This window comes from Octopus sinensis, linkage group LG1, assembly GCF_006345805.1.
Source record: "Octopus sinensis linkage group LG1, ASM634580v1, whole genome shotgun sequence".
Classification (NCBI taxonomy): Eukaryota; Metazoa; Mollusca; class Cephalopoda; order Octopoda; family Octopodidae; genus Octopus; species Octopus sinensis.
Window position 1 is genome coordinate 202,292,804 of NC_042997.1, and position 14,276 is coordinate 202,307,079.

The 14,276-nt window shown below is 35.8% G+C and overlaps 1 protein-coding gene across 5 annotated transcripts in view; it reads left to right on the forward strand.

Annotated features, from left to right (window-relative positions):
- LOC115232327 (protocadherin Fat 4-like) overlaps positions 1 to 14,276 on the forward strand; it is a 648,900-nt gene that overhangs the window by 449,272 nt on the left and 185,352 nt on the right. The gene's annotated exons all lie outside the window — the stretch shown is intronic.

Below are 14,276 nucleotides of genomic sequence, written 5' to 3' on the forward strand. Positions count from 1 at the left end.
TTCAAATTCTTCCAAGATCAGCTGAGCCTTTCATCCTTTTAGAGTCAAGAAAATAAAGTACCTATTTCTTTATTACCCACAAGGGACTAAACATAGAGGGGAAAAACAAGGACAGACAAACGGATTAAGTTGATTGCATCGATCCCAGTGCGTAACTGGTACTTAATTTATCGACCCCGAAAGGAGGAAAGGCAAAGTCGACCATGGCGGAATTTGAACTCAGAACGTAATGGCAGATGAAATATGGCTACGCATTTCGCCCGGCGTGTCAAGAAAATAAAGTACCAATCAGGTGCTGGGGCCAATGGTACTGACTAATACCCTCATCTCAAAATTTTGAAGCATTTTCATATTTGTTTTGATAACCAACCATTCCTGGCAATATTTTAGTTTTACAGGGGATTGAACCTGATGCTGAGTGATACTTGATTTTGAATTGAGTATAATATTCTTAATTATCTCATATCCTGCTGAGGTTAATTTTCCTTTCAGATTTAATACAATAAACTACCAGTTGAGCACTGGGGGTCTACTATATTAATTTACCCCCACCCACAAAAAAAATTACTGGTCCTATGCTTAAATCAGAAGCTGTTATTATCATCATCATCATCATCTTCGAGGAATATAGCAATCTCCTTGCCAAATTGGTATTTTTTTATTGTAGCTTTGATTCTTAAAGAAAACTGAATTTGTGGTCCCTTTATCTTTTCGCCTTCCATTTTACTTCATGGCAAAAAATCATTACTTTCTCTTTGCCCTACACCTTGTATCTCTTATATACATGAATATCAAGACAGAATTGGAAGCACATTGTGACCAGCAGTGTATATCATCATCTGATGGTCTGGTCAATACTGTCAGACTATGATATACATAAATATATATATATATATAATTGTATATATATGTATATTTATATCATCATCGTTTAGTGTCCGCTTTCCATGCTAGCATAGGTTGGACGGTTTGACTGGACTGGCACACTGGAAGGCTGCACCAGACTCCACTCTGAATTAGCATTGTTGTCAACTGCTGGATGCACTTCCTAATGCCAACCACTCCAAAAGTGTAATGGGTACTTTGACATGCCACCGGCACAGGTGCCATTTGTGTGACATCAGTATCTGCCATGACTGGAATTTTGCTCAGCTTGATGGGTTTTCTTCTTCAAGTACGACAATGCCAAAGGTCTTAATCATTGCCTCTGTGAGGCCCAACACTTAAAAGGTCTCAGCCACTTTGCCCAATGTTTGAAAGGAATTCAGATATATTTATGTTGTGTGAAAATAGTACTATAAAGTCAGACAGTCAGTCGTTGTAGGAAGGTCAGTTGTCATAGAGTTGTTGTACTAGTTCTCGGGTGGAGTCAGTGTCAGTTACATGAAATATATACGAGTTCAAGTTACTGTCAAGGTAAGCACTTCAACGTCATTGTCTTGTGGAGCTATCAAAGATAATAAGATGCAGAATATCGCCAGAACATAATAGTGGTGACAAGAATATTATGCTGCCAACAATAACATAGGATCCACATTATAACAATATATATATATATATATATATATATAAAAATTTACAGAATGAGATAAAAATCCAAGGCTGTGAAAGATTTCAGAACATTTATAAAGAGAAGGTCTTACTGCTGTTTCGGGAATATTTTATATATATCTTCATCAGAGATGGTATGAGAAACACACACGTGCACACATGCTCTCACACACATGCACATGTGAGTATTCTATATATATACAACTATAGTATGACAACTATCTCTGTCCCTCTATCATATTCTAACTTCCCACCTGAGCCACTTCCCTAGATTCCATTCTTTCTCTCAACTAAGAGATTTTTGTCTTGTAACTTACTCAGTGACCCGATTTGTGCTGGTATCATGTAAAAAAGCTCCTGTACCAGTGCCACGTAAAAAGCACACAGTACACTCTGTAAAGTGGTTGGTGTTAGGAAAGACATCCAACCATAAATACCATGCTAAAACAGATGATTAGAGGTTGATGCAGCTCTTTGATTTGCCAGCTTCTGTCAGACCATCCAACCCATTCCAGCATGGAAAACGGGCATTAAATAATAATGCTAAACAGCTATTCATGAATATTCTTATTCCTGTACATTCCCCAGTAAATCATGTGTGTGTGTGTGTGTGTGTGTGCCAAAATATATGTACATTCATTTGTTTAACATGTGGTTTTCTATGTAAGCAAGGGAAAGGCTCTTGAAGCAGGTTATTTACTGCCAGATGCTCTTCATGTTTATGTTTTTTGAAATAAGGGCATATATATATATTATTCTTTTATTTGTTTCAGTCATTTAACTGCAGCCATGCTGGAGCACCACCTTTAGTCGAACAAATCAACCCCAAGACTTATTCTTTGTAAGCCTAGTACTTATTCTATTGGTCTCTTTTGCCAAACTGCTAAGTTACGGGAATGTAAACACACCAACATCGGTTGTCAAGCGATGGTGTGGGAACAAACATATACATATATATATATATATATATATATATATATATATATATATATATATATATATATATATGATGGGATTCTTTCAGTTTCCATCTACCAAATCTACTCACAAGGTTTTGGTCAGCCTGTAGCTATAGTAGAAGACACTTGCCCAAGGTGCCACGCAGTGAGACTGAACCCAGAACTATGTGGTTGGTAAACAAGCTACTTACCACATAGCCACTCCAATATATATATATTCCTGCAGACAAAATTAAATAATGTTTATACTTTTATGCCATTTGGATTAGAACAAAGTTAGGTTGTTTATTTTAGGCTACCCAAGTTCTTTAGTTAAAATTTATTAGATTTGTGTTATGGCATAATGTCTGCCATTTGCCTTGGGAGGTAGTAGCATATTTATGGGGGTGCGTGAGAGAAAGAGAGAAGTGTGAGAGAGAATGGCCAAACCTCTGTTAGCAAAAGGTTTGATACTCCCCAAAAAGATGTGAGAAAGTTGTGTCTTTCTAAATGGAATGTTGGAGACAATAATACTGTTGTAATGGCTCACAAAATATTGACAAATCAAACTTTAAATTGTTTGCTTCCTTTCTTGAAGCAATCAAATTTTATTTTCTATTAACCATTAAAAGTTTTGCCAACAGATTACCATTCTGAATGCATTGATTTTTATTTCTAGTTTCTTACTAGTGTAAGTATTTCAATAACTGCTTCGATAAAATGCTAGGTCAACTGGTTTTATGCATTAATTTCACATAAAACGAGAAGAGGATTTCACAGAGAAAGTATAAAAAAATAAATGAAAGAAATGATAAAAAAAATTTTAGAAACTATTTTAAACTGCTTCTGAATAGTGTCGACAAGATGGCTTGACGATCACTGGTAGATATACATCCTCATTAAGTTCTCTGACTAAATCAACACAGTGCTCAAGCCACAAAATCAATACATAATACAACATGAACTTGTTGCTGCTATTGTCCTATTGTATATCAAACCCATTCATATAGATACTTTTTAATTTCTTTTTGTAACTCTTTGCATTTCCAAATTCTTCTTCCCCCACCCCCACCCTTCTCCCCTCTCCCCCCCTCTCTCTCTCTCTCTCTCTCTCTCTCTCTCTCTATTACCCTCTCTCTCACCTGACTGAGATTCACTGCAAGATTATTAAAAATAACATTTATAGAATCAGAAGAATAAAATCCATGCTAATAGTGTGATTAATTTTTGTATGAAATCATTTAAGTGAATTAATTAATCTTTTGTGCATCTTTTATGGGAAAAAAAAAAAAAGAAAGAAATGATTAGTATCTTTAATAAAGAATTAATTAAAGTCATAATGTTGCTAACCTTTTAAGTCTTTACAGATAAATTAAAAACTGAAACCAATTTCATTTTTATTATTATGTTCTTTTGTATTTCTACGTTAGAAATATAAAATTATATTTAATTTTTAAGAATTTGTTAGGTTATGAAACTCCAAAGAAAGTTGACAAATTGTGCAAAAAGAATTTTCGTCAATAAAATTTTCTGGGAAGTAATTTATATAATTGATGTCTAACATCTTATTGGGAAAATGACAGTTCATTAAAAATATGTTTAGTTTTAAATCATAGAAAACAGTCAACTGAAATACGTTGAGTTATTTTTTTTTTCTATTTCTTGCATAATCTTAAATAATTTTTAGTTAGATAATTCAAATCTTAATAGATACATTAAATATCCATAATCTTTTTTTTCTTTTTTTTCCACCAATTCTCTGGTGTGTCTTCAAAACTTAATGTGAATGACATGGATGGGAAGGTCTTCATCATATTCATGGATGTAATCATAAATAGTTTCATGTATTTTTTTGTTTTTTTGTGCATGTGTGTATGTTAGCACAGAATTCTTTCTAGTGGAAGCACAAGGCCTGAAATTTGGGGGACAGGATTAAGTCGATTACCTCGACCCCAGTGCGTAACTGGTACTTATTTAATCGACCCCGAAAGGATGAAAAACAAAGTCAACCCTGACAAAATTTGAACTCAGAATGTAGCAACTGACAAAATACCTATTTCTTTACTACCCACAGGGGGACAAACAATTTCTTTACTACCCACAGGGGGACAAACAAGGACAGACAAATGGATTAAGTCGATTATATCGACCCAAGTGTGTAACTGGTACTTGATTTATCAACCCCGAAAGGATGAAAGGCAAAGTCGACCTCAGCAGAATTTGAACTCAGAAAGTAACAGCAGACGAAATACCGCTAAGCATTTCATCTGGTGTGCTAACAACTCTGCTAACTTGTCACCTTAGTATTAGCACAGAATATATCATTTTAGTGGTGAGTGCATGTATGTGTGTGTTCCCAACTACATAGTCTTGGGTTCAGTCCCACTGTGCAGCACCTTGGGCAAGTGTCTTACTATAGCTCCACACCAACCAAAGCCTTTTGAGCATACATAGTAGATGGAAACTGAAAGAAGCCCATTTGTGTGTGTGTATGTAGATAGATGGATGGATGGATGGATGGACGGACCGACCGACGGACCGACCGACGGACGGACCGACCGACGGATGGATGGATGGACAGACAAACAGATAGATGGATGGATGGATGGACGGATGGACAGACAGATGGATTGACAGACAGATATATAGACAGAGAGATAGTTAGATAGACAGATAAGCAGATAAACAGACAGACAGATAGGCAGATAAACAGATAGACAGACAGACAGATAGATAGATAGATAGGCAGGCAGGCAGGCATCCTCGTGGCCAAACAGATTTTTCACAGAAGACTGGAAACAATCACTTGCATGAAGGTGATTCTTCTTTACAAGAATCACTTGGTATCAAGGCAAAGTTACATACACATACACTTGTGCGTGTGTGCATTTGAATTTAGAAGCAAAAGAGAAAAATGACTCGATACCGAAGGAGAGTGTAATTATTTGTTGTAGTTTCTCCTTTTTTATTGTGTGTTGCTACACATTCTGAGATGAGTGAAGAATCACACAATAAGGTTAATCTCTAACAGCAAAGATTAATCTTAGCACTATACTGAATGTGAGATACAAGACATTGTAAGTGCTACCTTGAGATTAAAAACAAAAAAGAAAAGCAGAACACTTCGATGGCGCTCAAACATTGTATCAACCACTTTCTGGATGACCATATTACGGATTACACCATTTGTTACCTGCCGTATTACTTAACCAGATTAGTTTATAAATATTCTGTTAATATAAACTAACTCCGAGAAAAATATAAGTCAGGGCATTCAAGTAAAAGTAACTTGTGGTATTTATTCCACCCGAGTAATGCAAGGATGTTACTCTTGCCATCAGAAATGTGATAAACCAATGAAAGACCCATTCATTAGAAACTGTCGCTAGCAACACTATTCTTGTATTCCTTTATTTGTTTCAGTCATTTGACTGCGGCCATGCTGGAGTACCGCCCTTAGTCAAACAAATTGACCCCCAGGACTTATTCTTTGTAAGCCTTGCATTTATTCTGTTGCGCTATTTTGCTGAACTGCTAAGTTACAGGGACGTAAACACACCAACATTGGTTGTTAAGCGACAAGGTGGGAGGACAAACAGACACAAACATATACATATATTTATATTATATATATATATATATATATATATATTACGGAGATGTACTTGCATAGCAAGTGACTTGATCTGAGATCATGTGCTGGAACGAAAACAATTGCAGCTTGGAAGGTGTTTATAAGCCATTTAAGAAATACACAAAACCGTGAGATTCACTTCAACATTTAAATTTAATTTCTCAAAATATTTTCTCAAAGCAACGAAAATATTTTGACAAATTATATATATATATACACACACACGACAGGCCTCTTTCAGTTTCTGCCTATCCACTCACAAGGCTTTGGTTGGCCCAAGGCTATAGTGGAAGACACTTGCCCAAGGTACCGCACAGTGGGGCTGAACCCAGAACCATGTGGTGGGGAAGCTGGCTTCTTACCACACAGCCACACCTGCGCCTGTTTTTAAAATGTATTATATGCACACATATATATGTATGGTCCTGGCATCTGATGAGATGGGTGTGTGCTACAGTAGACTTGTGAGCTACATGGTAACCTGAAATAGGGCCATTGGCATGAGAAAAGCACCCAGTACCCTCTATAAAGTAGTTACTGTTAGGAAGGGCATCCAGCTGTAGAAACCATTCCAAAACAGACTATGAAGCATGATGCAGACTTTCCAACACATGCTAGCATGGAACATGGAAGCTAAGTGATGATGATACTCCTTTACTTGTTTCAGTCATTTGACTGTGGCCATGCTGGAGCACCACCTTTAGTCAGGTAAATCAACCCCAGAACTTATTCTTTGTAAGCCTAGTACTTATTGTATTGGTCTCTTTTGCCAAACTGCTGAGTAACACACCAGCATCAGTTGTCAAGCGATGTTGGGGTGACAAACACAAACACACACACACACACACATATATATACATACATATATACAATGGGCTTCTTTCAGTTTCCGCCTACCAAATCCACTCACAAGGCTTTGGTCAACCCGAGGCTATAGTAGAAGACACTTGCCCATGGTGCCACGCAGTAGGACTGAACCCAGAACCATGTGGTTCGTAAGCAAGCTACTTACCACACAGCCATTCCTACGCCTATACGTAACTTCTACCAAATATGTTGAGCGTCACTTGCTTTCATTTGTTCACTCACTTCTGTATGCGCGCGTGTGTGCATGTGAGTGTGTGTGCGCACTCACATGTGTATGTGTGTAGACAGAGAGACGGTCGAGTAAGCTAAGTCCTTTTACACAACATAACTTTACTTTGACTTTTATAAACTCTTAATATGTGAGAACTCTTCACTTTAGCATGAAAATATTTTTAAAGTTTGGGTTACATCATAGAATTTCTTGCATGTTCCAAAGTAAGTTTCAACATGGATTAAAAATGGTAATATATTCCTGCAAAAAGAAAAGCTTTATTTCACCATTGTTCTTCTGAGAGTCTTTTTTTTCTCTCTCATTTTTAACTGAACCAAAAAGACTATCTCTATAGGAATAGGTTTAAATTTTTCCCTATGAATTTCAAGAATATTGTAATATTCTTGTCTTTGTTTCTTGTGCCTGAATAATCTTTTATATGTGTGACTAAGTGAAGCACATAATTCAGATGGTTACAAGTTATCTTCAACATATTTAGTTCTGTTGAAAATAAGAATTATTTTTGCCCTAGAGATAACAGAAATTTTATACTTTCTAGGCATATACTTAGATTCCATATTACAACTTAACATAACTAAAAACTTTTTCTTTTCGGGTTTGTTTTTGTTTAGGTTTTTATTCTTTCTTTCTGTCTTTTTGTTGTTTTTTTAAATAACATTTTAGGTGTCATATTCTTCGTAACAAAACACTTTTACAATTACATCTCCGAAACTAAGAAAAAGCAACAAATATTTCTAAATGAACGAAAGCTCTTTCATAATGTTATGAAACAGCCTTGTGAAATTTGATGTTTCAAAACATCCCTTGGTTAAAAACTGAATCCTTCCAATGCTTTTTTTTTGTTTTGTTTTGTTTTTTTTTTTGCAAACAATTCAATGTTGTTGGTAAGTAAACAAACCATACAGCTTCAAAATAAAAAAAAAAATTCCTTCTTTTTAAAGTATTCTTTTACTCTTGTATTTCAAATTAGCCAACAACTCATATATTTCCAAAACTAGATATATATTCTTCTATTGTTTTTTTTATTTCAATTCTCTTTGCAGTCGTTTTTTTTTTTTTTTGTAGGAAAAGCATATTAGAGTTGATTTTCTCCCTTGTTGTTTTCTTACAATGTGTGTGTGTGTGTGTGTGTTTATTTTATTGATCCACATTGTTAAGTCTATTATTAGCTGTTTTATTCTGTATATATATATATATATATATATATTTATTGATGTTTCCCAGCACTTTGCATTGATGAATTCTACCTTCTGGTGTGTCCAAACGCATACACATGTGTGTGTATGTGTATGGATATGGATATATATATATATATATATATATATAAATGTATATATAAAACAAAGTGAAGTTGTAAGGTACCGCACGAGTGGAATTTTATATATATATATATTATATATAATATATATATATATATATATATACATATACATATGTATGTGTATATATGTGTTTACATGCATGTGTGTGTGTGTGTGTGTACCCACCCCCTGTATATAGTCTTATTTCCTAAATATCCTACCTCACACTTATTATCAAACATTAGGTTTTGAAGTGATAACCATGCTCACTAATTATATTAAATAATAGATAAATTTAATTTATCAGAATATCTTGTATCAGACTCTTAATATTAATAATAATAAAAAAGAAAAGAAAATGATGTGAATGCAATACATAAAATTAATTATAGCTTTGAATTATAAATCGCAGGATTTATTGATCTGATTAAATATTGATTTGTATGGATATTTTGTTTACTTTTGTCACACATGAAATCAAAATGATAATATAGCTTTCAACTCCACTTCTCTGACATAGCTAATTTTATTGGAGAAAGTATGATTGTCACAACATCCCATACTGTAGGGGCTCCATCAGCTTATCTTGACTGCATTTGCACTAGTGTGTGAGGTAAGAATTTTTTTTTTTTTGAGGAAGTCTAAATGACATGGCTGTGTGGTTAAGAAGCTGACTTCACAACCATGTGGTTCTGGGTTCAGTCCCACTGCAACATGGTTGTGTGGTTATGAAGCTGACTTAGCAACCATGTGGTTGTAGGTTCAGTCCTACTGCATGACACCTCAAGCAAGTATCTTCTGTAGCTCCAGGCCAAAGAATTCCTTGTAAGTAAATTTAGTAGGTGGAAACTGTGGACACCCATCATGCAGATATGTGTATGTCTTTGTGTCTGTGTTTTCCCCCACCCCCACAGCTTGGCACATGCTGTTGGTTCATTTATATCCCCATGAACTAACAGTTCAGGGAAAAGAGACAGATAGACTAAGTGCTCAGGTCAATTTGTTTGATTAGGCCTTTCAGAGTGACACTCCAGCATGGCCAGAGTTCAGTGACTGAAACAAGTAAAAGATAAAATGCAAGTCTCCCCCTCTTCCCTCCCTCAACCACCAAAGTTTATTCAAGAGAAAGGCCACTGACTTGGGCCAATTCTGCTTGGCACCAATGTCAGAATATAATATAAAGAGCTACGACAGATTATACTGCAAGGCATCCTACCCAATCCTCTAAAAATCCCCTTCAGCTAATCCTTTTCACTCAATCTACTATCCAGGATTAATACTTTTTTTTTTATCAAATCTGAAAGAGTGAAAGGCAGAGTTGACCATAGCAGGATTTGATCTCAGAGCACAGAGAGTCGAAAGAAATACCATAAGGCATTTTATCTAGCACTTGTATTAGTCATATCTTTTTATGTTTTATTTGTTTCAGTCATTAGACATTGGCCATGCTGGTGCACTGCCTTGAAGACTTTTTGAATTGGTGAATTGACCCCAGGACATTTTTTCGTTTTTGTAAAACCTGGTCCTTATTGTATCAGTCACTTTTGCTGGACTGTTTAGTTACAAGGATGTAAATACACACACACACACACACACACACATATATTTGTGTGACTTTGTGTCTGTGTTTGTCTTCCACCACCACTTAACAACCTGTGATGATGTGTTTATGTCCCTATAACTTAGTGGTTCACCCTTAAAAAAAAAGATAAGTACTGGGATCAGTTCATTCAACTAAAAATTCCTCAAGGCAGTGCCCCAGCATGGCTGCAATCCAATGACTGGAGCAAGCAAAAGATAAAGCATTATCTCCATAAAGACACCATTACCAGCTGCTTAACTTCCCTAAAGCTACACCAATGACCATATATATAAAATAGGGGGCATTTTTAGCCACACCCTGTATTGCAGTAAAGTTGTATGCAGCAACATTTGATCCAAAAATTATTTAGATTTCAGTAAATGTTTTCTTTTAATGTCCATTGCAGATTAGTTTGTAAAAGTTGAGAAGATTTAAACCAATCCAAATCCTTACATTATACGTTGGGAGAATTCTTCACTGCTATGCATACTAAGCATTTTTTCCAATTGAGTACAGTTTTAATTCCAGCTTATTTTATAACACCTGGGAACTGTGTATGAGTGTGTGTGTGTGTGTGTATGTGTTTGTGTGTGCGTATGTGTTTGTGTGTGTTGTGTGTGTGTTTGTCTATGTGTGAAGGTACGGCTGTCCCTTGCTCAATGTACTTAATTAATCTCCCAATATTCCATCATATATCAAAGCCATGTCATTCAAATTTAATAACCATTGAGAATAATTATAATTATTAATCCTGAAAAATAGAATTTAAAAAAAAAAAAAAACCAGTCAGGAATTAGTGTAAATCATTTATTTTCAGAGAAAAACCCATCAAGACCCAAATGAACAGTTTAAATGGGGAAAACGCTGTCAGCTTGGCTGGTCACTCACAGCTGTTTGAATGCCGTTTTTGAAATACAGAAATCAAATTTTATACTCAGTAAATTAAGAAGTAGTTAAAATAATTTTAATTGCAGTAATTAAAACTGCATTCATGAACAATCACAGTAAGCAAGAGATAACTGCAGACATGTATGTGTGTGCGCATGCATATGCATTCTGCATATTCCTGAAGTGGTTATGTAAACATGCATGGAGGCGCAATGGCCCAGTGGTTAGGGCTGCAGACTCCCAGTTGTAGGATCGTGGTTTCAATTCCCAGACCGGGTGTTGTGAGTGTTTATTGAGCGAAAACACCAAAAGATCCACAAGGCTCCAGCAGGGGGTGGTGGTGAACCCTGCTGTACACTTTTGCTACAACTTTCTCTCACTCTTTCTTCTTGTTTCTGTTGTACCCTTATGTCAAAGAGCCAGCTTTGTCACACTCTGTGTCTCGCTGAATCTCCCCGAAAACTACGTTAAGGGTACATATGTCTGTGGAGTGCTCAGCCATTTGCATGTTTATTTCATGAGCAGGCTGTTCTGTTGATCAGATGTAAACATGTGAGTTCTTGTAAGAAAGGTATTTTGAAGTTACACACACACACATATATATACAAACATACATATAGACATGAGTGTGTGTGTTATGAAAGGTATCCAGCCATAGAAACTATGTCAAAGCTGACACTGAAGCTCACTGTAGTCTTGTGGATCACTGGATCCTATCAAAGTAATCAATGCCATGGGCCAGCATGCAAAAACAATTGTTAAATGATGATGATGATGATACATATATTTACATGCACACATGTATCTACATAGGTATACATACATTATGTCTAAAACTGGCTCCTCTTTGTCAATTACAATGAGGGTTCCAATTGATCCAATCAATGGAACAGCCTGCTCATCAAATTCACATGCAAGTGGCTGAGCACTCCACAGACCCATGTACCCTTAACTTAGTTCTCAGGGAGATTCAGCATGACACAGAATGTGACAAGGCTTTTTGAATTAAAGGTACAACTCATTTTTGCCAGCTGAGTAGACTGGATAGTACCTAAAGAACACATTGCACTGCCAGGAATTGAACCCACAACCTGATGGTCATGATCGAAATACCCAAACCACTAAACCATGCATCTTCACATTATGTCTATATATATATATATATCATCATCATCATCGTCGTCGTTTAACGTCCGTTCTCCATGCTAGCATGGGTTGGACGGTTCGACCGGGGTTCTGGGAAGCCAGAAGGCTGCACCAGGCTCCAGTCTAATCTGGCAATGTTTCTACAGCTGGATGCCCTTCCTAACGCCAACCACTCCGTGAGTGTAGAGTATATATATATATATATATATATATATATATATATAGGTGAGAAAGTTGGTGTGTGAAAGCACGTGGTTGAATATATAGAAAATAGTAAAAAGTGAAAAAACTACAGAAGGCTTGTTTTAAAAGGTTAAAAAATATATATTTGAGTCATTATGTCTGAAGAATGTTATAAATTTTTTTCATACAATGACATAGTTTTTGAAGAAATGACCGGTTTCGCTTTCAGCTTTTCAAATTTCTTACATCGTTATGTTTACAAAGAATATATATATATATATGCTGAGAAAGAGTGACAGGAGAGGATTATCAACAGCAGTAGATTGGTAAGATTTTTAGAGCAACACAGAAAATTCTGAGTTCAAATCCTACGAAGGTCATTAATTATCTTTGCCTTTCATAATAATATATCACAAATTTGTTACACTTAATCCATGTTCAGTTTATCACCAACACCTGACCCTTTCTTGAGCACTCCATTCTGTTTGTTGCCAGCATTTGGCTTAGATCTTTGGTATCAGGATAAATTCCTGATGTCATCTTATCAATCTTGAAATTCCTGTGAAAAGGTCTCAGGTGCTGATCTTTTTTGGCAGACTAAAGTATACGAAAAAATAGGAAATGGTTTATTCTTTTATTTGTTTCAGTCGTTTGACTGCGACCATGCTGGAGCACCACCTTTAGTCGAACAAATCAACCCCAGAACTTATTCTTTGTAAGCCTAGTGCTTATTCTATCAGTATCTTTTGCCAAACCGCTAAGTTATAAGGATATAAACACATCAACATCAGTTGTCAGGTGATGGTAGAGGGGCACAAACACAGAAACATATATATATATATATATATATATTTAATAATAAATATTAGGGAATATGACTGCGACTCAAAAATTTGAAGATGTTAGCAGGCATGAAACGATCGTAGTGTGATATTAATTATATTTTTTTAATAATTTTGTTATATATTTAAATAATATAAATTAATCATATGTATTGGCTTAAGTTTTTCGTTGTTTGATTTGCCTAATAGTGGTTTTGTCTCTAATTTAATATAATATATATATATATATTTATATATATAGCTATAGATATGATGGGCTTCTTTCAGTTTCCATCTACCAGATCCTCTCACAAGGTTTTGGCCAGCCCAAGGCTATAGTAGAAAACACTTGCCTAAGGTACCACGCAATGGGACTGAACCCGGAACCATGTGGTTGGTAAGCAATCTACTTATTACACAGCCGCTCCTGCGCCTTTGATCACCTATATTCCACAAAACCATCTCTAAACTGTGGATCTGTGCCAGTGTTCAGCTGAAATAAACATCAGAGATGCTTTGCCCCATACTGAAACTGCAGGAGCTATTCAGCCATTTTGCAAGCTGGAAAGCCTTCTGTATTACCACCAGGTATCTCAGGGTCACAAGTGTTTCACTCCTTAGCCTGAGCACACACACACATTATATACTTATATGTGTGTGCATGCCTTTTTGTTTCCAATTAACGAGACATGTCACCTGTAGACATCAAGCAGAACATTTTAAAGAAAGTAATTACTGCACAACTATAAATTTAATTAGGTCAGCTATCTGACCCTACCATGGTGGCATTCTGACCCAGTTTTGATCATACTGGTGACAAATGTTCTTTCAAAATGCAGAAACTCTAAAAGTTTGGAGATGGTCATTAATTATATTGATATTACCAATATTTGATGTCCTATTTGTAATTAATTATAAACAGCTGAAATTAGCTTGTGTATATAATAGCTAATCCCAGCTAATGTATACTAATTATACTCTGTATAGGCATAGGCATGGCTATGTGGTTATACAACTTGCTTAGCAATCATATGGTTTGGGGTTCAGTCCCATTGCACAGCACCTCAGGTATGTGTCTTCTACTATGCCCCTGGGTTGCCCAGTGCCTTTGAATTTGGCAGACAGAAACTGTG